Source organism: Zingiber officinale, chromosome 6B (genome assembly GCF_018446385.1).
Source record: "Zingiber officinale cultivar Zhangliang chromosome 6B, Zo_v1.1, whole genome shotgun sequence".
Taxonomy (NCBI): domain Eukaryota; kingdom Viridiplantae; phylum Streptophyta; class Magnoliopsida; order Zingiberales; family Zingiberaceae; genus Zingiber; species Zingiber officinale.
The window spans coordinates 56952767-56979358 of NC_055996.1; the positions used below are offsets into that span (position 1 = coordinate 56952767).

A 26592-nucleotide genomic window follows, 5' to 3' on the forward strand; every position below is an offset into this window, starting at 1 on the left:
GATTAGTATTTATTCTGTTAAATGTGATTTATGCACCTGTAATTATTCCAGTGAAGTTTGCATTCTGTTAAACTAAATTATGACCTTTGTAGAGAACTTATTGGTAACCATGGACCTTGTGAAGATAGCAGATTTTGGCCTTGCTCGTGAAGTTCATTCAAAGTCACCATTCACAGAATATGCTTCAACATGCTGGTAAGTATGTTTGTGACAAGCACTTGTGATCTTATATTTTTTTTATTTTCACGTACTTTGGTTGTGGTGATGTCATATCAAGCTCTGGAAGTTTTGCATCAATCTTCTATTTACAGTTCTATAGTTGGTTAGTGAACTGATCCAATATATTTATATAATCAGCTTTGTTTTTATATGATATTATTATATTATTCAATGTCAGATATGTGGGCAATGGGAGTTATCATGGCTGAACTTTTCACTCTTCGTCCCCTTTTTCCTAGATTGAGGTACTCATCAAATTGGTGCATGTTCTTTGTTAACTATAAAACTTATAATTTCTATTACCCTATTACTATAAAGGGCTATTGTAGACCCTTTGTTGACCATCTATTTGCACATTGTTTTTTTGCTAAATGACTAACGCTTTAGGTTAATTTGAACATTCAGTAGAGGTTAAGTAGTTATAGGTTAATTTCATTGTTTGATGTCTCAACCCCTCTACCAGCTAATTTATTTGGACTGCAATTGTCACGCCCCAGAGGAGTCCCTGTCCGAAGAAATTTCGGCAGCATCTCCCCTGTACGGCGGACAATCTGAATCTTCTACATAACACATATACCTCAGCCACAGGCGGCTGGAATTATAACAATAAATAAAAACATTCACCACGCAGTTTATATAGATATTCAGCCTCTGGCTGTCACAACCACGCAGTTAATACTAGTAATCACAAACAATAGTACTCTGACTCGAGATCCACCCTACTCAACTACACTCGTAAAGCTCAAATCCGACGAACTCACCTCTTCTGCCCTCCAGGCAGGCATGTAGTAGAATAAAATTCAAATCATACCAAAAGTCCATCAAACGGAAGGATTCATACAATATCCATATGTAAAATCCAAAACAAGATTAAAACAAAGTCTGATAGAGAAAAGCTAAAATAAAATAACAACTCAAAAACCAGCAGATGGACTAGCACTACGTGCTGTGGGGACCAGCGACTGGAACTGCTCCGGACAGCCTCAACCTGAAAATATATCAACAATGGAAGCGGGGTGATATGCATAATAAAACAAATAACAGACAACACTAATCATGCGTACAGTCTCCTGAATACGAGAAGGATAAATGCAACTGAAACGAAATCAGGAGATAACTGTACTAACCGGAATCAGAGTACAAAGGTAACAGGGTCGTCAGACCGGGGAAGTCATAATTCTGTATGCATGTCAATCATATGCATCCATATAAATGCAGCAAGTAAATGCAGCAATCACAAACAATAAATGCAATAAATGCATATGGTGACCGTGCACTCTGACATCACTGCTCCTGATGAGCGACCGAGTGGTCTGGATGCTGTCGGAGTACTCCTGTCCTCTGACCCCAAATCATAAATGGGGGAGCTCAATGCTCTCATCTCCCGGTACACGATGACGGGGAGGATATCTCTGCCGGCTACCACGCTGAGTCATCTGACCAACGGAGCCAAACAGAGTCCACCATCTGTCGGCTACCACGCTGCTACACTAAATGCCAACGGAGCCAAACAGAGCGGAACTGACTGCCGGCTACCACGCTGAGTCACCTGGCCAACGGAGCCAAACAGCAGAACCGCCATACACCTGCCTGATATACCACTAATCCATGGGTGGTGGTGTGTGCAGTACATGTAACTGGCGATGTGCTCACAATAATGGAGCAGACAACCGTATAGCATGCAATCATGCAATATGATGCATGACTCTAAACATGGCAATATCATGAATAGCATAGCAAGATCCATACATAAATAAAAGGTGTACCACAAGTCAATGTATCAGATGGAAGGTACACAAACAGATAGGGTATCATATAAACCCTAGGTCCTGATCATGATGTATCACATGGTTGGGTCACTACCGAAAGCATGTATGGTCAGATAAATAATAACATGCAGTGCATAATAAATAAACAAACAACATGTACCAGATCATGTAGTGACCAACCGAATCAAATGGAAAACGCAATCATTGCTATATGTTAAATACTTTATTATGCATATCAAAAGACATAAGTCAAAGTACCCGCCTCCAATAAAGTGGTCCAATCCGGTAATCAAGATACTCGTCGAGATACCGTCCCGAATCAAAGTCCTGTGGCATCAAGCATAATGTCTAGTTTAGCTAATTTATCATACAACCATTAGTCAAACTAAATTCTAATCCAATTTAAGAAGTTATAAATTAGATCCAACTAATCCATCCAACACAATTAACGAACCCTCTTGTTAACATCATGATTCGGATCTAACCCACATTAGGTTAAATCTCACGTTTTAACCACAATTACCTCCTCTGAATCAGTTTTCCCCCACCATACAACATTAATACATATTAAACTATATCAGATATGAAATTTCCAACCTTTACTCTAATACAATGTCGCCCCTGTGGACACACGGCTAGAAAACGCAGATACTGGACAATGCTAGCCGGAAAATCTTGCCGCCACAAACCTGTTGTCAACACCACAAAGAAAACTATTACTTATCTATAGGCTGACCACAACCAAACCCAGCGAAGCCAAGGTTCGGATCCGGCAACAAGAGAAATCCTAGGGCAAAGAAAAGGGTCGGCTACCTTCGCCGGGGCAGAGACTAAATGGTGGTGCTGACCTTTTCTTCCAGCAAGCTCTTGTGGCAATCCGTCGACGGCGTCAGTGCTAGGGCACAGATGAACTTCTGCATCGACAGTGCTCGGGCTCGAGGGCAGAGGAAAGGGTGATCGGCACTCTCCGTTCGATGGCGGCAGAGGCAAGGAAGTGGCGTCGCTGGAGTCGGGTGTCGCGGGCTAAGGCTAGGGCACCGGCTATCGGCGTTGCTCCGAACGTCGCCGGCGGCTAGGGCACGGTTTACGGCGGTGCTACTCGGGTCGGCGGCGCTGGAAAGGGGCAGAGGGAAAAAGGCTTCGGCGTGAGAGGAGAAGAGAGGAAATGAAGCAGAATAATAGGAGAAGAAGGGGCGCGGCGGCGTCGGGGAGAAAGGGTATGCTCGGGTGCGCGAGTAAATGAAAACGAAAGAGAAATCAGAAAAAGAATAAAAAGAAAAAGAATTAGAAAAGGAAAAGAAAATAAACTTTTCCTCACATAAATGGGTAGCCTAAACAGGCTTTTCCGACCCCGTTTTTATCCCCGTTAACTCGTCCATACGAGCTCCGGAAAATTCCCGAAAAATTTCCAAAAATTCCGGAAAAATCCCTTATTAATTTTCGCCTATTTTCCGGTATTTTACATTCTCCCCCACTAATAAAAATTTGGTCCTCCAAATTTCGTTATCTACCATCAGCAAGTACTACGACAGATATAGAAAGTATGAATGCTGAACGGTATACTAAATCACATACCTCAAGTGAAAAGATGAGGATAACGAGCTCGAATCGTATCCTCGAGCTCCCAAGTAGCTTCCTCGTCCGAATGATGCTGCCATCCGACTTTAACCAGCCGGATAGTTTTGTTCCGCAACTGACGCTCTTCCCGATCCAGAATCCGTACCGGAATCTCCTCATAAGTAATGTCAGGCTGAACTGGAACTGGGATATCTGCCAGCACATGTGTCGGGTCATGTACGTATCTCCTCAGCATCGATACGTGGAATACATCGTGAACGCCCGACAGGGACGGTGGTCGTGCCAGTCGGTAAGCTACTGCTCCGATCCTCTCCAAGATCTCGAAAGGACCAATATAACGCGGAGCTAGCTTACCTCTGATGCCAAATCTCTTCACCCCTTTCGTGGGTGAAACTCGTAGAAATACATGGTCACCAACAGAGAACTCTAGTGGTCTGCGTCTCCGATCAGCATAACTCTTCTGGTCCTGCGCCTCTGACATCCTCCGTCTGATAGTACGGATCAACTCTGCATCCTGCTGAGCTCTATGAGGTCCCAACAACTGGGCCTCTCCAACCTCATCCCAGAGGACGGGTGTCCGACAAGGTCTACCATACAACGCTTCAAACTGTGCCATCTGGATAGCCGAATGAAAGCTATTGTTGTAGGCAAACTCTACCAACGGCAGATGGTCCTCCCAACTGCCTCCAAAATCTATAACACATGATCTCAACAAGTCCTCAAGAGTCTGAATAGTCTGCTCTAACTGTCCATCTGTCTGTGGATGGAAAGCTGTATTAAATTGGAGCTGTGTGCCCAAGGCCTGCTGCAGACTCTACCAGAAACGAGACGTAAACCGTGGATCTCTATCCGAAATAATACTCAACGGAACACCATGTAGTCTGATGATCTCTCGACAATACAGATCTACCAATCGATCCAGGGAATCAGTCCTCCGGATCGCTAAGAAATGCGCGGATTTGGTTAATCGATCAACGATTACCCAAATCGCGTCATGGCCTCGTCGTGTCCTCGGCAAATCCACCACAAAGTCCATAGTGATGTGATCCCACTTCCACTCAGGAATAGGAATCCACTGAAGTAATCATGCAGGTCTCTGGTGCTCAGCCTTCACCTGCTGACAGATAAGACATCTAGCTACAAAATCCGCGATGTCTTTCTTCATACCGTTCCACCAATAGGAATGTCTCAAATCTCGATACATACGGGTCCCGCCTGGATGGATCGTAAATCGAGAACGGTGAGCCTCCTGAAGTAGCTCCTATAAGACTGGATGAGAATGAGATACGCATAATCTGCCTCGAAAGTATATAACACCTGCTTCATCTCGGGGAAACCTAGTCTGCTGCCCGGAAGCTATCCAACTGCCAATGAACTGACAATGCTGATCACCAGCCTGAGCCTCTCGGATCTTCGTCCTGATCGACGACTGAGCAACCATGGTAACCAGAATACCCTACTCTGTAGATCCCTGCTCCTCAAGGTCTAACTCGGAAAAACTCTGAATCAAGTCTGTGACTGAAGTCCGGTGGCAAGCCAAAGTCCCTCTGGACTTCCTGCTGAGTGCATCAGCAACCACATTAGCTTTCCCCGGGTGGTAGCTAATGGTATAATCGTAGTCCTTCAGGAACTCCATCCATCTCCTCTGTCGGAGATTAAGCTCCTTCTAAGTGAAAATGTATTTGAGACTCTTATGATCAGTAAGAATCTCAAATGTAATACCGTACAAATGATGTCGCCATAGCTTCAGAGCAAAAATGATGGCAGCTAACTCTAGGTCATGAACTGGGTAGTTCTTCTCATGCTCCTTCAACTGACGAGAAGCATAAGAGACTACTCTGCCGTGCTGCATCAGAACAGCGCCCAAACCCTGAAGAGATGCGTCGGTGTAAAGTACAAACCCATCCTCTCCAGAAGGTAAAACCAAAACTGGAGCCGACACTAATCTCCGCTTCAGCTCCTGAAAGCTGGTCTCGCAATCCTCGGTCCACGTAAACTTCACGCCTTTCCTGGTAAGGCGTGTCAGCGGCATAGCAATACGCGAGAAACCCTCGACAAAACGTCGGTAATATCCGGCCAATCCCAGAAAACTGCGGATCTCCTGAACTGACTTCGGCTGCTCCCAACTGGTGACAGCCTCGATCTTCTGAGGATCAACTGAAATACCTCTACTAGAAACCACGTGTCCCAGAAAACCGACTGAGGATAGCCAGAACGCACACTTGCTGAACTTCGCTGATGTCGTCGAAGAATCTCCAAGACTATGCGAAGATGCTGTGCGTGCTCCTCCTCGGAATGAGAGTAGACCAATATGTCATCAATAAAAACGATAACAAACTGATCCAGATACTCCAGAAATATGCGGTTCATCAAGTCCATAAACACCGCTGGAGCATTGGTAAGCCCAAATGGCATTACCAAAAACTCATAATGACCGTATCGAGTACGGAAAGCTGTCTTCTGAATATCTGAGTCTCTGACTCTCAGCTGATGATATCCGGATCGCAGATCAATCTTAGAATACACTGATGTACCTCTGAGCTGATCAAACAAATCCTCGATCCGTGGTAAGGGATATTTATTTCTAACGGTCACTGCATTCAGCTGTCTGTAGTCAATACATAACCTCATGGTGCCATCCTTTTTCTTGACAAATAATACCGGAGAACCCCATGGGGAAACACTAGGGCGAATAAATCCCCTGTCTAAAAGCTCCTGGAGTTGAACCTTCAGCTCGTTCAACTCTTTTGGTGCCATACGATATGGAGCTTTAGATGTCGGTGCGGTTCCCGGAATTAACTCAATAGCGAACTCCACTGGCCTTCTGGGAGGCAAACCTGGCAGCTCCTCCGGAAATACATCTGGGTACTCCCGGACTACAGGAACGTCGGAGAGCTGCGAACTGCTGCTATCCTCAGTACTGATCAAAGATAACAGAAAACCCTGACAGCAACTTCTGAGCCTGTAACGCCGAAATGATCGATAAGCCGTCGTCTCTGATGCTAGTGAAATCCCACGAGGGTTGGTTCGGAGGCCGAAAAGTGACCACCCTCGTCTGGCAATCAACTGTGGCATGATATGCTGACAAACAATCCATGCCAAGAATAATATCAAAATCGACCATTTCTAATACTAAAAGATCCACTGTAAGTATTAGGTTGCCAAAATCTAACGGGCAACCTCTGACCTCCTGGGTGACGTCCAATGAATCACCGGACGGTAGGGAGACAGTCAATCGCTGGGATCTGTAAGTGGGTAATCTACCAACCTCCCGCATAAAAGTGCGAGATATAAATGAATGCGAGCTACCAGTATCTATCAGTATATCTGCAGATAAGGCATAAATAGAAATCATACCGCTGAAAACGGATCCGTCGGCTCGCTGCGCATCCTCTCTGGTCAACGCTGCCAGCGGCTGCTGCGGCTGGGCAGAAGCCTGCCACTGAGGCTGTGCTGGATACTGCGCCAGAGAAGACTGAGAGGACGGCGAATGATACTGTGCAGCTGGCTGGGACTGAGTCTGCTACTGACCTATAGGCTGAGGCTGCATCTGATACTGCCCCTGCGTCGGATAATAAAGTCCCGGAACAGAACTTTGAGGTGCTATGGAAGCACTAGAGTACTCCTGTCCAAGCATGCCAAATGCCGCTGCTGCAGGTGAAGCACTCTGCTGCTGACCATGTAAAGGTTGGGCTCGTCGCCCTCCTCGATAAGTTCCGGACTGACCGGGCTGTCCTCCATGATCAGACCCTCCGGAAGCCATATGCAGAGTTTGACAGATTAGCTAGATTTTGTCCAGAGCTAGTTGCTGAGGATAGTTCACGTATGCAGCAGTTCATTCAGGGGCTGGATGGACATTTGTAACTAAGACTTGTCGGTCTTGGTACTACAATTTTTAGTGAGGCAGATGAGTTATTTAAAATATGCAATGTTATTGGATCTCCAAATAGCTACTCTTAGTCAGAAGGATTACAACTTGCATAAGTAATGAAATATCAGTTCCCGTAAGTGTGTATGTTGCTCTGTAAATTTATTTTTCCCTAGTCCAAATGCCTTTTCTATACAACTGATTTATTAGGATCACTGAGTTCTCATTCTTTTGAGAATTTTTACCATTTATCAATTGGTTTGCACATAACATAACTTGGTTGATCACATCAAAATAACTACGGGATCCAACAGTGTATTTGTCACGTCAATGATATTAGATCGTTGATATGATTACAATAGACTCTCATTATTAAGTTCTAAAAAAATTTTAAAAATACAATAGAAAAGATGAAAAAGATAATGGGCTTTAAATATTCAAATATATGATTATTGGAGTATGTGCTTCAGAGTTGTCTTCTTGAATGGATGGTAGGCCAAGGGTCAAGTCTACTTCTATGTTAAATTTTAGCTTCTTAGCATCACTCAAGTGAAAAGGTGTAAAGTTTGTCTACGTTGTCTCATGATTGTTGAGGATCATCTAACCATGGTTGTCCAAACTATTTGTGATTTGTTACATGATTCTTCGTATTCCTCCATTGATCTCTATCTAATGCAATATCACTAGTAAAACTAATTTAGATCATTGAAATCATTCTTTATTATATAGGCTATCACTTGCTTTGGTCACTCTCTACTCCTTACGCCTTCCCTTCTAAGTTGAATTCTAACTATAAATATTTTCATAACTTTTGAACCTGGTCATACCATTTGAACATATTTTCTCATTTTATTATTTGTTCAAGCTTCATCTACTATTTTTTTTTTGTATTAATTCCCCAACTCTTGAGGTTATTTTATTCTAATTGAAAATTTTGTTATGGTACTATTATACAGTTTCTTTGTTGTGCAACTCTGAGTTTGCCTTTCGGTCATATATATATATAGAACATTTTTCATGCATTGGTAGCTGGGCCGACTTCTTTAATCAACATTGATGAGAAGGTGAATGCCAGCATAGTATATTGGTAGAATTTGTAGTTCTATGGCTTATTTCAAAAGATGACATAACTTTCGTTAACAAACTTTGTTCACTTTTTGTAATAAATTTTCAGGTTTGAGTCTTTTACTCTATGAGACTCTTTTTTGGTCTTATCTCAACTATCACTAATACATTCCCTTTCAAGAAAATATGCCAAGAGGGTTTCTTGGTATACACTTGCCATGCTATGCCTAACTTGTTAGTTAGAGCCCTAGAGTCAATCATCTGATGATTGTATGGACTCATGTATATCATATTCTTGTATATTAATAAAGACATTTGTTTGGTTATTATACTTATTTGTATTAGTACCAAATAGACTAAGTATAATAGCGTCCTTGAGTAGAAGGTTCATACCTATATCAATCGATTAGCTGAATCGATAGTGAGATGATATAGGGAACACTACTCTAAATCATTCCTAGTCGAGTATTAACATTCAGGGACAATGTTAATACAATAAGACTAGCATGTAGGTCAGCTCGATGACTTGACACTACTACAAATTGAGGCTAAGACATCACTCCTAAAGTATTGTTTTTGGTCATATAAATGTTGCATTATACCTAAGGTAACGCTTTTCATTCTATCTTATCAGGTCCTGTCATGTTACATATAACGCAACACTTTTGTCATTTTATGCAACACTTTCTTGAACTATCGCGATATATAGCAAAGGCAACACTTCTCTATATGCAACACTTTTTTCCTTCCAACAGCAACACTTATTCTTTTGTTACTCTTAAACAATTGCAACACTTTTGATTATTAATAGCAACACTTTTTATAATTTTTTTAACACAATAATTCAACACTTTTCTCCTTAAATGCATCACTTTTTATTAAAACTTTTACCTCTTAAACGCATCACTTATTGATACATATACCACACTTATATTTGTATTTTATTTTTTAAAATGTAACATGTTTGCCCATTAATAGTAATACTTATTTTTTTCATCAATATATTATTGATAATGCAATTTAATTATACAATCAAATACATTTGTATAAAATAGATTATTCAAAATATGATCATTGTATTGTAAAAATTGTACCACATTATATTTTGCTTAAGAATTTTATAAAATTCAATAAATGACATCTACAAATATATAGCCAACTAAAGCACTATACAAAAGCCACCAATTAATACCTTCTTGAATGCCCCAAAAAAGACAACTAACAATACATACTCTTTGTTTGCCTTAAAAAAAATCACATAGGTATACAAAATGTAACACTCATTCCCATTCCCAACTATAACAGCTGCTTAGCTATCCAAAATGCTTGCCACCTACAAGAAAAGCATCACAATGTGGACAACAAAAGTCAGAATAGAGATTTGATCATATAGCAAAAGTAATAATTTTTTTGCTCAACTGACAATATATCTAAACACACCTTATCCAACCACCATCTTTCAGTTGGAAAATAACCTTTGTGCTCGATCAACTGCAAAGAAGTACCAAACCTCATAGCACAACTAGGAACCAACCATATAAAGAATGATAAACTAGTACTATTATATGAGAAAAATGTATGCGAAAGCACATTGATCTTAGAAATCCTGGAAAATAAAGGAAATAGTAGTGAAATGGGTGTTAGCGAAAAGCAAGAGGTAAAACATATACAAACATGAGGAAAGACTCACATGTTACTAGCTAGTCCAAGTAATCTCCTATTCTATAAATTTGCAATTGGATGCTAAACTTATCATAATTCAAAGCAAAAAATTATATAATTGAGCATCAAACTTGCAAAGTCAATAGCAATAATAAATAGCTATCAATAAAGCCACATCAGGAAGAACTAAACCTCAAGCATCAAATTGCAACAAGTGGGTAATTTCCATAGTCAAAATGAAATGCTTTTCTATGATTAATGGAAGTAAGGACTGGGGATTTAGTTAATTTAAACTTACATGACAAACATTCATAAGCACTTCCAAATGAACATGCAAAGTTCAAAGTGTCTTTTAAAACACATGCTTTAAATTAAAGAGCTATTCTTGCTCGTTAAGGAAGTAGTAAACTTCAAATCTGCACTCTAAAGAAACTAAACCATATACTCGTGCATATCTAATAGCAAAGAAAACTGGTCATGCTCAACTCATAGCAAACATAACTAGAAAATATACTCTTATTGTCTGAAGATCAAATCAAATAATATCTTCAACTTCAAGTCAAACCATTAACTCCTTTGGAAACCGAATTTCTATCTACAAAAAAACAGAATCAATAACTTGCAACATGTAACTAAAACATGTAATTGAATGCCAACTAAATGCTTAACATATACTATCATATATGGATCAACAGCAAGGATAGGAACATAATTTAGAGATTCACTTCCGTGGCATTCAGATTTGACAACTGGACTTCTATATGGAAACAACTAAGCGACTGTTATCTAACTAAACACTTCCAGAACTAAACTAGAAATCTGCTACCGTTTAAATCCTATATAAAGGCTTGAAAAGAAATAAATCTGCATTGCCACTACAGACTGTTCTAAGCTCTAAATAGAGCTGTGCGTTTCTGCAGCAAACACAAAGAAAACTGGACTGGAATGAACTCCAAAAAGGGGTTGTTCTAAGCTCTAAACAAAACTGATCACGCCTACAGAAATGCAAAAAGGAATCTGGCTGCTCTAAGCTCCAAATGAAGCTATTCGTGCCCCTATTGTAGCATAAATCAACCCAAAACTTGCTGGAAAATTAGAACCTAAACCACATGCTCAAAAATCTAAACCATCACAAGTTCATTGCCTGGCAGCAACAATATCCGAATTGCACAGCAAGCCCCAAAGGGAACTGCTCGTGCCCCTTTCTCAGCACAACCGAACTCCACAGCACACTTCAAGAGAAGCTGCTTTTACCCTTTTCATTGCACAATACTAAGTTATGCTTGCTGGTTTGTTTTTAAAATAAAACCTGTGCAAAACTTATTCAATCTTTGAGCATGCTACCGCAGAAACACAAAGGAGGAATCAATTCTCAGAACTACACTTAACCCTCTAGCAAAAACTCAATTCTGCACATCACTCCGGAAGCAAAGAAAGAGATCAAAATCCCTAGCAAATATGAATTCGGCACAACACAATCCGAAACAAAAGAAAGAAACTAAAACGCGAAACTACTCTTACCGCAGGTGAGTAGCACTTACATTGAGTTTTCTTGGACTTACTGCCGGAGAAAGGAACTTCTAGGGTTCGGAGAAACTTCAAATCTCGCGGCTCCTTTGTGTTTCCGAGCTCCCCGCGTCGAGGTGGTCATGCACGGGTGAAGACCGGCCGGAAAAAGCCTTCGCCGGCCGCCGGAGGGAGGAAACCCTAGCTCCTTCGTGTTTCCGCCCGAGAGAAGAACGGCGTCGCGCCGCGAGAAGGAGGAAAAGGTTTCGGGTCGGGAAAAAATAAACCTAAGTTCTCTTTTATCTCTAGGGTTCTTATTATCTAACTACTGCTTAAGTATTATTCATCCCTTTTCTTAATTAACATCGGCCGCCAGCACAGCTGGTCAGGCGGGTTTTGCTCGGATCAAAGGTCTCGGCTTCGATCCCTCAGCCGCGCACTTTTATTCGAATTTATTTTAAATGTTCCAACTATAGCTTAAATATATTTCACTCCATATTTGATTAACAAAACTCTCGCAGACCGGTTGGTTGGGCTGAATTCGTTAAGACTCGGGTTTGGGTCCGTGATCTTGGGTTTAAAATCCGACTTCAACATATATTATTATTTTTTTTTTTACTTCTTCCTCTTGGTAAAAATACCAAACGAATTCCAAAAATTGTGTAAAAATACTCTAAAAATTTCTAAAAATCTCTAGAATTTTTATATAGCATTTAAAAATATTTTTGAATTATTTTTGGAGCTCAAAATGAGGAAATTTGGGTCGTTACAACGACGACCGGAGACGGCGATCAGTGGCGCTGCAAGGGCAGCGACGTCGGCGATAGGGGCGGTGCGGTGAGTTTGCTAGAGGGGGAGGGACGGGTGGCAGCGTCAAGTGAGAAAGGGAAATCACGAGTGGAATTAGGGTATGGAACTTAAATTTTCATTATATACATTATATTATATATTATATAGGTAGATTTAAATAATTTAATGAAATCAATTAATTCCAACTTAATTATTATTCAAATAAGATTTCTCTCAAAACACGTCTTATTAACTTTATTTAAATTTCTAAAAAAATTTGCAAAAATTCTATAAATTTATTTCTCTAATAATATTTATTATTTAATTATCGTATCTTGTAATAATTCATTAATATTTTTATGGATTCATGGAACGTCGTCATTTAAATTTTTTGTAGTTTTAAATGATAATGGATCCACTCCATGAAAAATCCACAAATCATAATTTTCCACAAACTCCTCACTTTTCACACGATTATACACCTGACGAAGATATTCAATTCGCTAGAGATGTCCACGGAGAGGGCTTCGCCAGAGATGTTCAACGAAGATAGAGTTTAGATTGGCTTGCAGCAGAGAAATTTTATTGAGGGAGCATGAGGAGGAGGTTGCGAGTTTAGGGTTAGAGCAGAGAAGTTCGGTGGAGGGAGGGGAGGAACACGCGATTCAAGGGTTTGCGTGAGGGAGATTGCGGGTTTAGGTTCGTGTGAGGGAGGTCGCAAGTTTAGGGAGGGAGTTCACGAGTTTTGTTCATGCACGGGAGCTCTGTTTTGTGAAAAATAGTTGCTGGTAGATTACGAAAAATAAACATATCATTGATCCCGGTTGCGGCAAATATTACTACTACCGCAACACATTTAAAAAGTGTTACGTATTCCTGCACTATTGCAACACTTTTACAAAAGTGTTGCCATTTCTAATATCAACTGCAACACTTTTAAAAAATGTGTTGCATTTTAGTTATAATGCAACACTTATTTGAAAGTGTTGCATGTTTTTTCCAAAACTTGATATATGACAACAATTTACTAAAGTGTTGCTCCCAAAGTGATACCTTAGGCTCATTTTGTAGTAGTGTGATCTCACAAGTCATGGATATAGAGATATCAAGCTGACACATGGGTATGCATTAGAGAATGTATACTGAATGACCCGCCATGAGAAAGTATCATGGATCGTTATATGAGTGTCATATACTTTCTCATGTGGCTATTAGTATGACAATTAGTCCTTTGACCTGAAGTCACCATGGATCCCTACATAAGGAGTTATGTACTTTAGTTTCGTCAAACGTCACCCGTAACAGGGTGGACTATAAAGGCGATTACTGGGTATGTAACAAATTATGCAGAGAGATGTGAGTGATGTAGATGGGATCTATCCCTCCCATATGACGGGAGCGACATCAATATTCTTGATAGAGTTAGACCACGAAGTGCATGGTCATGCCCAAATGAGTCAACATGAGATGTTGAGCTCATTTGATTGAGTGAGTCTACTTGGAGTTCAAGATTTAGATTGATTAGAGGATGACACGGTCTATGCCTCACATTGATCAATCTAGATGTCTAGGATAGAAGGACAATGTCACATATTGTGAGGAGTCACAATTAGTAGTCACAAGGTGATGTTGGATCTCAACATTTCTTGTAACTTGGGTAGCAATGATGTATTGTTAGATGCCGCTCATTGCTTATGTTTCTAAAGGAGTTTAGAAACATTGCCAACGTTACAAGAACCTATTGGGTCACACACAAAGAACAAGTGGATGGAGATTAGGTTCATATGATGAACCAATTGGATTAGGTTCATATGATGCACCAAAGATTGGATTCAAATTAGACTTATTGAGTTAGACTCAATTAGATTCAATTGTTGAATGAGTCTAATTTAAATTTGATTCATTGAGTCAATTTATATTAATGAATTGAGATTCATTAAATTGAAATTGACTTGAATCAAAGGTTGGATTGAACTCAACAAGGAAGACAATTGGTCAAGTTTGACTTGACCAAGTAGAAGTTGAAACATCAAGTTTGACTTGATGTATTGCCACATCATAAGGATGACTCATCCTTGCCACATCACATGCCACCTCATGGAGGTTACAACACCTCTCATTCCATTTAATGTGGTCGGCCACATTAAATGAGGGAGTTATGTGTGTGGCCGGCCACACTAAAGGATGAGTTATTTTTCATTTAGTGTGTATTGAAGTGGTGTAACTCCTTCTTCTTCCTTGGGTTCTCTCCTTGCTCTCCCTCCTCTTCCTTGCCGTGACCTATCAAGGTGCTAGCACACCTTTGTTTAGGTTTTCTCCATCAAGAATTGTTCGTGTGGATACTTCTAGAGGACCGACACTTGACGGTCTAGAGATCCGGCAACTTCTTGGACGAGCGGGAATGCGAAGGGCTTCGCTTCGAAGGTATAACTATCATCTAGTGTAGATCTAAAGTTTTACAAACTCGTACAAGAAAAAGGTTTTCGAAAAGTTTTGTTTACGAATATTTGCACGAGATCCATGGCTTTGGGTGACTCGGGGTTTCCGCGACGCGAAAAGCGGTTTTCGTGGCCCGACGAACCCAACAGTGGTATCAGAGCCACGTGCAAAGACTTGTACGAGTTCGTTTGTATTTTTATGAAAAATATACCTTCTGTGATTTTCTGTAAAAATTGAGTTTTTAGAGTTTTTATGATTAATTTTTCCGTAGAAGCGAAGCACAAGTGTCTCGGCACTTGTAGGCTTCGGCTACCGGAAAGTTTTCTTTTAAACGGCTTCGTTTTGTCCCAAATCCGTTTGGGACAGCGGGGTCGGGTACCATTAGATCGCAAAGGAGCAACTCACGATGGTTAGATCGTGGGTAGGGGCATTGCCCCTAACCCCGCAAGGGAATTTGCTCCGTGATTGCACCCGAAATCGCTAAAAATGAACCCGCCGGGAAGATTTTTCCGAAACGGCAATGTCTCGACCCAAATCGTTTTGGGATAGCGGGTTTAGGCGCTGTTGGATCGCAAAGGAACCCTCACGATGGTTAGATCGCGGGTAGGGGCGCTGCCCCTGGGCCCCGCAAGGGGATCCGTTCCGCGATTGTGCCCGAAACCGCTAAACGGGACCGCCGGGAAATATTACTCATAAAAATTATAAAAATTAATTTTAAAATTATAGAAAATTATGAAAAATATATAATTTTGAATTATATATTAATTTGTGATAGTCATGGCCCAAAATACCCAATAAGATTGGATTTGTGTTGTAATTCATAATACGGCCTGCGTGCTGTCTTATGATTGTGTGTGCTGTATTTTTATTTTTTTTTTCCACGGCCTGCGCGTCGTGCCTTTCTCTTATTCTGGTTGTAAATTAGATTTAGACTCGAATGTAACTCGAGTTTCAAATTGTAATGTACAAATTGGAGCGGTGGAGGGTCCACACGAGACGGAGTTCCGAGACGGGCACGAGCAACACAAGGTGGTCAAAGGGAGGAGCTTGGAGAAGCTGTTGACCCTAGGTTGACCATTCGATCTTCTCATTGGCTTGAGAAGATCGTAGTAGGGCCATGACTAAATCACAAATAGATTAATTAATTAATTGTTATGTATCTGATGCATGTTTAATAATTAATTAATTAATTAGTGCCTTAACGATTAGATTAGATCTAAGTCGTGCACATGATGCACCCTTGCGATTAGATTAGATCTAAGTCGTGCACAAGATGCATCCTTCTCGATTAGGTTAGATCTAGATCGAACCAACTCTAAATGCCTAACCGTGCCGTGATACCTATCACTACCTCGATCACATGTATTGTTGAATCTGCCAAAGCAGAGCAATACATATTATCTTGGTAGGGTACGGAGGGACAATCTTGGTCCCGCCTATCAACGCATGGGTGAATACAAACTCAATTAGATTGAGTATTCCTAGTTACTCGGTTGGATCGAGTCAACTATAGGCATTATTTCAACGGTTGGAAAAGATAGGTCAAAATCACATCTATATTAACTCTCGGGCGTATTAGCCAAAGCTAACTCGAGTTTTAATATAAATGCGGATATTGATTCTATAAACAAGAGTTGCATAGAGATGTAATTGGTAATCGTTACCTACCGATCATACTAAGCCTTGGGCGTATTAGCCAAAGCTAACTCAAGGGTTAGTATGATGTGGATCTTGTCCCACAAGAATTATAGAATTCAGTGGGAGCATCATTTAATTAAAGGCCTAATTAAATGATTTTAAAAGAATATGACATTTATTTCTGCATTTATTTCTGTTGTAGAATATCCATGACGTCGAATACGAACACTTTCTCTCTGCGATCTGTCCTTAAGAAGGACAAGCTCAACGGAGCAAATTTCCTGAACTGGTACAGGAACCTAAGAATAGTTCTCACTCAGGAACGTAAACTGTACGTTCTGGGGCAGCCCATTCTGGAGGCTCCTCCTGCCACTGCCACGCGAGCTGACCGGGATGCTTATAAGAAGCATCAAGATGACGCATTAGATGTGTCCTGTCTAATGCTCGCAACCATGAACTCTGAGCTTCAGAAGCAACATGAGTTGATGGGTGCTTACGATATGGTTGCACATCTTCGTCAACTATATCAAGGACAAGCAGGGCACTGGAAGAGGAACTTCACAGGACACCTGGAAGATCTTAACAAGAAGAGAAATAAGATTTTTACTTCAGGTATAAATGTTATAGAAGTCAACCTCTCTATTTCTTCGTCGTGGGTATTAGATACCGGATGTGCTTCACACATTTGTACTAATGTACAAGCACTGAGAAATAGCAGAGCATTGACAAAGGGTGAGATAGACCTACGAGTAGGCAATGGAGCACGGGTTGCTGCTGTTGCTGTAGGGACTTATTTTCTATCTCTGCCCTCTAGGCTTATACTAGAGTTAGACGATTGTTGTTATGTGCCTGCATTGACTAAGAACATTATATCAGTTTCTTGTTTGGACAAGAAAGGATTCTCGTTTATAATAAAGAACAAATGTTGTTCTGTCTATTTAAACGATATGTTCTATTGTAGTGCACCTCTAATGAACGGACTCTATATTCTAGACCTTGAGAGCTCTATCTATAACGTTAGTACTAAGAGGTTCAAATCGAACGATATGAACCACACCTATCTCTGGCACTATCGCTTAGGTCATATAAATGACAAGTGCTTATCACAGCTCCATAAGGATAGTTTGCTGGACTCATTTGATTTAGAATCATATGAGATATGCGAGTCATGCCTACGAGGCAAGATGACCAAGACTCCCTTTAGTGGGCACAGCGAGAGAGCGACTGATCTGTTAGGACTCATACATAGTGATGTATGTGGCCCTTTCAATGTTGCAGCTAGAGGTGGTTATAGGTACTTCATCACATTTACTGATGACTTCAGTAGATATGGTTATGTGTATTTGATGACACATGAATCTGAATCCTTTGAAAAGTTCAAAGAATTCAAGAATGAAGTACAGAACCAGCTTGGCAAGAGTATTAAGGTACTTCGATCAGATCGAGGTGGTGAATACTTAAGCCATGAGTTTCATGACTACTTAGCTGAGTGTGGGATTTTATCTCAACTCACTCCTCCTGGAACACCACAGTGGAATGGTGTATCCGAAAGGAGGAATCGTACCTTATTAGATATGGTACGATCTATGATGAGTCACACAGATCTTCCGACATATCTATGGGGATATGCTCTAGACACGGCAGCTTTCATACTCAACCGAGTTCCATCAAAGGCCGTGATAAAGACACCATATATGATATGGACTGGGAGAGATGCCCAGGTGTCTTTCATGAGGATTTGGGGCTGTGAGGCTTACGTACGACGTCAAGTCTCAGACAAATTAGGAACCAAATCCGACAAGTGCTATTTCATCGGATATCCCAGGGAAACTAAGGGATATTACTTCTACATTCCCAGTCAGCACAAGGTAGTTGTGGCAAAGACTAGGGTCTTTCTAGAAAGGGACTTTGTTTCTAGAAAGACTAGTGGGAGCGCGTTTGATCTTGAAAAAATTCAAGATGCGAACAATAGCACTAATGCCTCGATGGAAATTGAACTAGAACCACAAAGTGTTGTGGACGATGTTGTTCCACAAGGAGTTGAGGAACAACAACCGGTTCAAGTAGACATACCTCTTCGCAGGTCTGATAGGGTACGTCGTCAGCCTGAGAGATACTCATTTCTCTTGTCTAACCATGATGACATTGTGCTCATAGAGGATGAGCCTACCACCTATCAAGAAGCTGTGATGAGACCAGATTCCGAGAATGGCTAGAAGCCATGAGATCCGAGATGGAATCCATGTACACCAACCAAGTATGGACTTTGGTTGATCCACCTGAAGGGGTAAAATCCATTGGGTGCAAGTGGGTCTTTAAGAGAAAGACTGACATGGATGGACTTATCTATAAGGGTCGCTTGGTAGCTAATGGTTTCAAGCAAATTCATGGTATTGACTATGATGAAACCTTTTCACCAGTGGCGATGTTTAAGTCCATTTGGATCATGCTTGCTATTGCAGCCTACCATGACTATGAGATATGGCAGATGGATGTCAAAACCGCGTTTCTGAATGGAAACCTACTCGAGGATGTGTACATGACACAACCTGAGGGTTTTGTAGATCCACAGCATACTAGTAGAGTATGCAAGTCCATTTATGGACTAAAGCAAGCTTCTCGGAGCTGGAATCTTCGATTCGATGATGCGATCAAACAGTTTGGTTTCATCAAGAACGAAGATGAGCCTTGTGTCTACAAGAAGGTTGTAGGAGACATAGTTGTCTTCCTCATATTGTATGTGGATGACATACTACTCATTGGGAAGGACATCCCTATGCTTCAGTCTGTCAAGGCTAGGGAGTTGCTTTTCAATGAAGGACTTAGGTGAGGCATCCCGCATTCTAGGGATACAGATCTATAGAGATAGATCTAAGAGATTGCTTGGCCTAAGTCAGAGTACATACATTGACAAGGTACTCCTTCGGTTTGCCATGCAGAACTCCAAGAAGGGATTTCTGCCGATGTCACATGGCGTGAGTCTTTCGAAGACTCAAGGTCCCTCTTCTAGAGAGGAGAGAGACCGCATGGATCAGATCCCTTATGCCTCAGCCATAGGATCGATCATGTACGGCATGCTATGTACTCGACCTGATGTCTTATGCTTTGAGCATGACGAGCAGATACCAGTCAGATCCAGGTGAAAGTCACTAGATAGCGGTCAAGAATATTCTTAAGTACTTAAGAAGGACTAAAGAATATTTCTTGATATATGGAGGCAATGATGAGCTAACTGTAAAGGGTTACAGTGATGCTAGCTTCCAGACCGATCAGGATGATTACCGATCGCAGTCAGGGTTCGTGTTTTGCTTAAATGGTGGTGCTTTGAGCTGGAAGAGTTCGAAGCAGGACACAGTAGCTGATTCTACAACAGAGGCCGAGTATATTGCTGCATCAGAGGCAGCAAAGGAGGCAGTTTGGATCCGCAAGTTCATCACTGAACTTGGGGTGGTTCCTAGCATCGCTGACCCAGTTGAGCTCTATTGTGACAACAATGGAGCTATAGCACAGGCGAAGGAACCTCGCTCACACCAGCGGACCAAGCACATACTACGGCGCTTCCATCTCATTCGAGAGATTATTGATAGAGGAGATGTGAAGATTTGCAGAGTACCTACAGAGGCTAACATCGCAGATCCCTTGACCAAGGCTTTGGCACAGAGGAAGCTTGATGGTCACACTAGGTCATTGGGCCTTAGAGCCTACACTGATTGGCACTAGTGCTAGTGGGAGATTGTTAGTTAAAGCCCTAGAGCCAATCATCTGATGATTGTATGGACTCATGTATATCATATTCTTGCATATTAATAAAGGCATTTGTTTGGTTATTATACTTATTTGTATTAGTGCCAAATAGACTAAGTATAATAGCGTCCTTGAGTAGAAGGTTCATACCTATATCAATCGATTAGTTGAATCGATAGTGAGATGATATAGGGAACATTACTCTAAATCATTCCTAGTCGAGTATTAACATTCAGGGATAATGTTAATACAATAAGACTAGCATGTAGGTCAGCTCGATGACTTGATCTCACAAGTCATGGATATAGAGATATCAAGCTGACACATGGGTATGCATTAGAGAATGTATACTGAATGACCCGCCATGAGAAAGTATCATGGATCATTATATGAGTGTCATATACTTTCTCATGTGGCTATTAGTATGACCATTAGTCCTTTGACCTGAAGTCACCATGGATCCCTACATAAGGAGTTATGTACTTTAGTTTCGTCAAACGTCACCCGTAACAGGGTGGACTATAAAGGCGATTACTGGGTATGTAACAAATTATGCAGAGGGATGTGAGTGATGTAGATGGGATCTATCCCTCCCATATGACGGGAGCGATATCAATATTCTTGATAGAGTTAGACCACGAAGTGCATGGCCATGTCCAAATGAGTCAACATGAGATGTTGAGCTCATTTGATTGAGTGAGTCTACTTGGAGTTCAAGATTTAGATTGATTAGAGGATGACACGGTCTATGCCTCACATTGATCAATCTAGATGTCTAGGATAGAAGGACAATGTCACATATTGTGAGGAGTCACAATTAGTAGTCACAAGGTGATGTTGGATCTCAACATTTCTTGTAACTTGGGTAGCAATGATGTATTGCTAGATGCCGCTCATTGCTTATGTTTCTAAAGGAGTTTAGAAACATTGCCAACGTTACAAGAACCTATTGGGTCACACACAAAGAACAAGTGGATGGAGATTAGGTTCATATGATGAACCAATTGGATTAGGTTCATATGATGCACCAAAGATTGGATTCAAATTAGACTTATTGAGTTAGACTCAATTAGATTCAATTGTTGAATGAGTCTAATTTAAATTTGATTCATTGAGTCAATTTATATTAATGAATTGAGATTCATTAAATTGAAATTGACTTGAATCAAAGGTTGGATTGAACTCAACAAGGAAGACAATTGGTCAAGTTTGACTTGACCAAGTAGAAGTTGAAACATCAAGTTTGACTTGATGTATTGTCACATCATAAGAATGACTCGTCCTTGCCACATCACATGCCACCTCATGGAGGTTACAACACCTCTCATTCCATTTAATGTGGCCGGCCACATTAAATGAGGGAGTTATGTGTGTGGCCGGCCACACTAAAGGATGAGTTGTTTTTCATTTAGTGTGTATTGAAGTGGTGTAACTCCTTCTTCTTCCTTGGGTTCTCTCCTTGCTCTCCCTCCTCTTCCTTGCCGTGACCTATCAAGGTGCTAGCACACCTTTGTTTAGGTTTTCTCCATCAAGAATTGTTCGTGTGGATACTTCTAGAGGACCAACACTTGACGGTCTAGAGATCCGGCAACTTCTTGGACGAGCGGGAACGCGAAGGGCTTCGCTTCGAAGGTATAACTATCATCTAGTGTAGATCTAAAGTTTTACAAACTCGTACAAGAAAAAGGTTTTCGAAAAGTTTTGTTTACGAATCTTTGCACGAGATCCATGGCTTTGGGTGACTCGGGGTTTCCGCGACGCGAAAAGCGGTTTTCGTGGCCCGACGAACCCAACATAACCAGTGGTTGTTTCTTTGCTAGTACAAGTGAGGTTCTTCTCCTATGTTGTTATCTGTTGTCAGTTGGAAACTATTCGATTCTTTTCTATATTTTGTTCATTCTTGAGTGCTCACCTTGGCTTAACCATAATTGTTGTCATTTATATTCTTATTTGGTGACAACTAATTTGTTTAATTTCATTGTTTCTTATCTCTATGTTAGCTTCTCTCATTCTTATGCGGTTACTCTTTCATCAGCTCTTTTTCTTCTTCAGAAGCATGCAATGGTTGTTACTTTAGCTACTGTTGGAGTGATCAAAGGCTAGCCATTCTCTATTTTAGTTTTTCTTCCCGTTACTTTCTTTTCATTGACAAAGGGAGGCTTCAGAAGAGTATTTTTATCAGGGCTATTAATCTCTTTGTTTATTCTTGTAAGGACATAAGGCCGCTGACTATTGACTGGTCCTCCCCCCTCTCTTTCAAATTATCAGTAGTTCAACAATCTCTAACATTAATCATGATTTTTATTTTTTAGAAAATTTTTTTGGTAGGCTGTTTCATTGTTTGTTGATTTTTACTGCTACGGAAGATGGGCATCCTTAGTATTTAATCTACTAAAATATAATGTTTGTGGAGGTGGTTAGTGTAACTTACATGGAACTGAAGGATTCTGATCATTTTACTTTAGGAACGGATTTAATAACTTCAATATCTATTTTGTTATTGCATTAATTTTTTTGCCATTTGTCCCTGTTGTGAGGAGGAAATATGGCCCTAAACTGTTGATTGTGGTCTCTCCTGTGTATATTTGGCTAGCTTTCATGTCATTACAGCCTCACAAAGAAGAAAGGTATTGTTCATGAAGATTGATTGCTTTGTTGATCTCATTAGAAAATTGATTCTCTATAAGGCTAAACATTTAAGAACCCTTTAGTCTTAAACAAGTTTAAAATGATTTTGCCTGAGCCATTTTATACTCAATTCCAATTTTCTCTCAGTTAAACTAGATCATCTCATCTCAACTACTTGTTCTTCTTTTCTCACATGTTTATCTATGTTTAGAAATAATTTCAGTCCTTAGTTGTATATGATAGTTACTGTCTTGTCTAACATCGTATACAGATCTTCATCGAGATATGTATGCAAATTATAAATGCACAACTTAATTTAGGTCTTATGCTAGACTAATTTGCGATGTCACAGATTTCTCTGTCCAATATATCCACTTATCGACATCGCAACAACTGCTGTTATTGATAGTTTCCTGGATCTTTTGCTATGTCATAGATTTATCTATCCAATATATCCACTTATCTGCATCGTAGCAACTGCTGTCATTGATAGTTTCGCGGATCTTTTCCGCAACAAGAATGCAGTGGAAGACTCATTGATTGTTATGGTATGTTCTCACTTTCTTAATATGGTTCATTGTTCAAGCAAGTAACTATACTATGTTTGATTTATCCTTATCTATCTACACAGATTGCTAAGGGATTAAGATCCATTTTTCTTGACCTTATATTGTGTGCATCCCATAGCAGCACGTTCTCTATATTTAATGGGTACTTTGTGTCTTTGGAAATATATAAACACTTGGGCCATCATGATATTATTGGAAATGGTAAGTTTTTTTTTATTTTATACTAGAATTATCTTGTTTGTAGTAAATTCATTATCAAGTTTTAAGATGAAATATCTCTACCTGTTCTTTTTGAAGGATCATCATTACTTTTTCAGTCGTTCTTATGTACCTTTGATAGTGTTTAGAATAAAAGGAAATAAAAATGAAAAATAATTCTACATAATTAATGCTCAAGATGATCAAATTGTCACTTTATTCTCAAATTTTGTTTTGAAAATTTGGTTGATTACGCATACTGTTTGATTGGATTATAATTTTAAATTTGATGGAATGCTTGCCTTTATGCATTGAGACATGAGAGGTAGGCGTACCTTCTTTAGTTCCGCTTTTGAACAAATATCCCCATAAAGATTCATTTGTGTGTTCTTAATAGATCTGTTCTTATAACATTGTTATCTAGGATTAGCATTTATTCTGTTAAATGTGATTTATGCACCTGTAATTATTCCAGTGAAGTTTGCATTCTGTTAAACTAAATTATGACCTTTGTAGAGAACTTATTGGTAACCATGGACCTTGTGAAGATAGCAGATTTTGGCCTTGCTCGTGAAGTTCATTCAAAGCCACCATTCACAGAATATGCTTCAACATGCTGGTAAGTATGTTTGTGACAAGCACTTGTGATCTTATATTTTTTTTATTTTCACGTACTTTGGTTGTGGTGATGTCATATCAAGCTTTGGAAGTTTTGCATCAATCTTCTATTTACAGTTCTATAGTTGGTTAGTGAACTGATCCAATATATTTATATAATCAGCTTTGTTTTTATATGATATTATTATATTATTCAATGTCAGATATGTGGGCAATGGGAGTTATCATGGCTGAACTTTTCACTCTTCGTCCCCTTTTTCCTAGATTGAGGTACTCATCAAATTGGTGCATGTTCTTTGTTAACTATAAAACTTATAATTTCTATTACCCTATTACTATAAAGGGATATTGTAGACCCTTTGTTGACCAGCTATTTGCACATTGTTTTTTTGCTAAATGACTAACGCTTTAGGTTAATTTGAACATTCAGTAGAGGTTAAGTAGTTATAAGTTAATTTCATTGTTTGATGTCTCAACCCCTCTACCAGCTAATTTATTTGGACTACAATTTTTAGTGAGGCAGATGAGTTATTTAAAATATGCAATGTTATTGGATCTCCAAATAGCTACTCTTAGTTAGAAGGATTACAACTTGCAGAAGTAATGAAATATCAGTTCCCGTAAGTGTGTATGTTGCTCTGTAAATTTATTTTTCCCTAGTCCAAATGCCTTTTCTATACAACTGATTTATTAGGATCACTGAGTTCTCATTCTTTTGAGAATTTTTACCATTTATCAATTGGTTTGCACATGGGAATTGCAAACTTGAGATACAAACATAACCTATCTTTGGCGGCAGCATGATTGTTGTCTTGTTGCTTCTTTGATGATCTTAGGTTTGGTGTTCAGATATGGAAAACAATTGTTTTATATTTTTCTTCTCTTTGTGTTTTGATTCAAATTGAGGAACATTGTTAATATCCTATGAAAACATGAATAAATTTTTGATAATGTCTTATTTTGACGGCCTTAGTTTGCTGGTATCCCTCTTTTCGTGCTGATTCCAATAGCCAGCAAGGATGTAGTTGATCTTATCCCAGTAAGTCACAAAATGAATAATTCTACTCTCACTATTTTGACTGTCTTGTTGCATTCTAATATCTTCACTTATTTGGCAGTCACTTTGTTCGTGGGACTCCACAAAAAGACCCTCTGCACTAGAGGTTCTTCACCATTCTGTAATGTATTGCATAGTGATCCTTATTAAATATGATTTGTGGAACAGAATACTTTGAGAAACAAAAAGATTTATTATGTTCATGTTATTTGTCAACTACTTGCATCCTTGTTTTCACATCCCACCATCACCTCAGTTGAAACTAGGAGTGCACAAAATACCTTCATTAGGTTAAGTCTTCGATAGTTTTATTATTATTAAATTCAATTATCCTCTAATCTTGTAATATTAAGCAGCCATTAAAGGTGTGTTGGTGTCAAAAAGTGCTAGAGTACAAGGCTTGCAAGAAACTTTCCGTCTCATGGTACAAATGGATTTTCAGGGATAGGTGGCTTTTATTGTTTTATCTATTTATACTTTCTCAGTTTTTATCAAATAATTAGTATATAATTTATTTTATTTTGTGAGTTATATGTGTGCAAAGAAAGCTAGAGTTGAATCATCAAGTAGTTTATAGTTAATTTAATCTTTTTTGTGTGAAAACTTGTTTAGTTGTCTTATCACCTATTATCTGGTATAATCGCAAGACTGCTAGAAGGATAGAACAATTGAGAATGATGTTAAACCATATAATCATCAGATAACTCCAAGAAACATCAAAGATGGTATAAAAACAATTGAGAATGATGTTTGTAAGAAGTATTGTGTATATATATTTTGAGTTTGCATATATGCTTGTAAGAAGTGATCATTTAAAATGGGATGATATATATATGTTTGTAGATAATGGTTTATTATATATATATTTGTAAATAACAATTTATTGTCCTATAATGTGTGTTAAGAAACAACACGGTTAAATGGTTAAAATGATAATATTTCAATACGAACGACAACGATTAAAAATCATTTTATAAAATCTCAAAAAAAATTCATGGTAAATCGAGGTGTTGAGAAAGATAGGTCATTCAAAGATAACAATTATAAACCGCTGTCTTATCACTTAAAACACAACAGTGAAAAACCATTGTAAAAAATCGTTGTAAATCGGCGCGTTGAGAAAGATATGGCGCTCAAAGACAATAATTATAAGTCGTTGTCTTTTCACTTGAAATGCAAAGGTGAAAAATCATTGTAAAAGGTCCAAAAAATCCATTGTAAATTGACGTGTTGAAAAACATAAAG

General features: G+C 39.4%; 1 pseudogene; it reads left to right on the forward strand.

The window, feature by feature from the left end:
- The first annotated feature begins 109 nt into the window (after positions 1-109).
- On the forward strand, positions 110-25653 carry LOC121990994 (annotated as a pseudogene).
- The last annotated feature ends 939 nt before the right edge of the window (positions 25654-26592 follow it).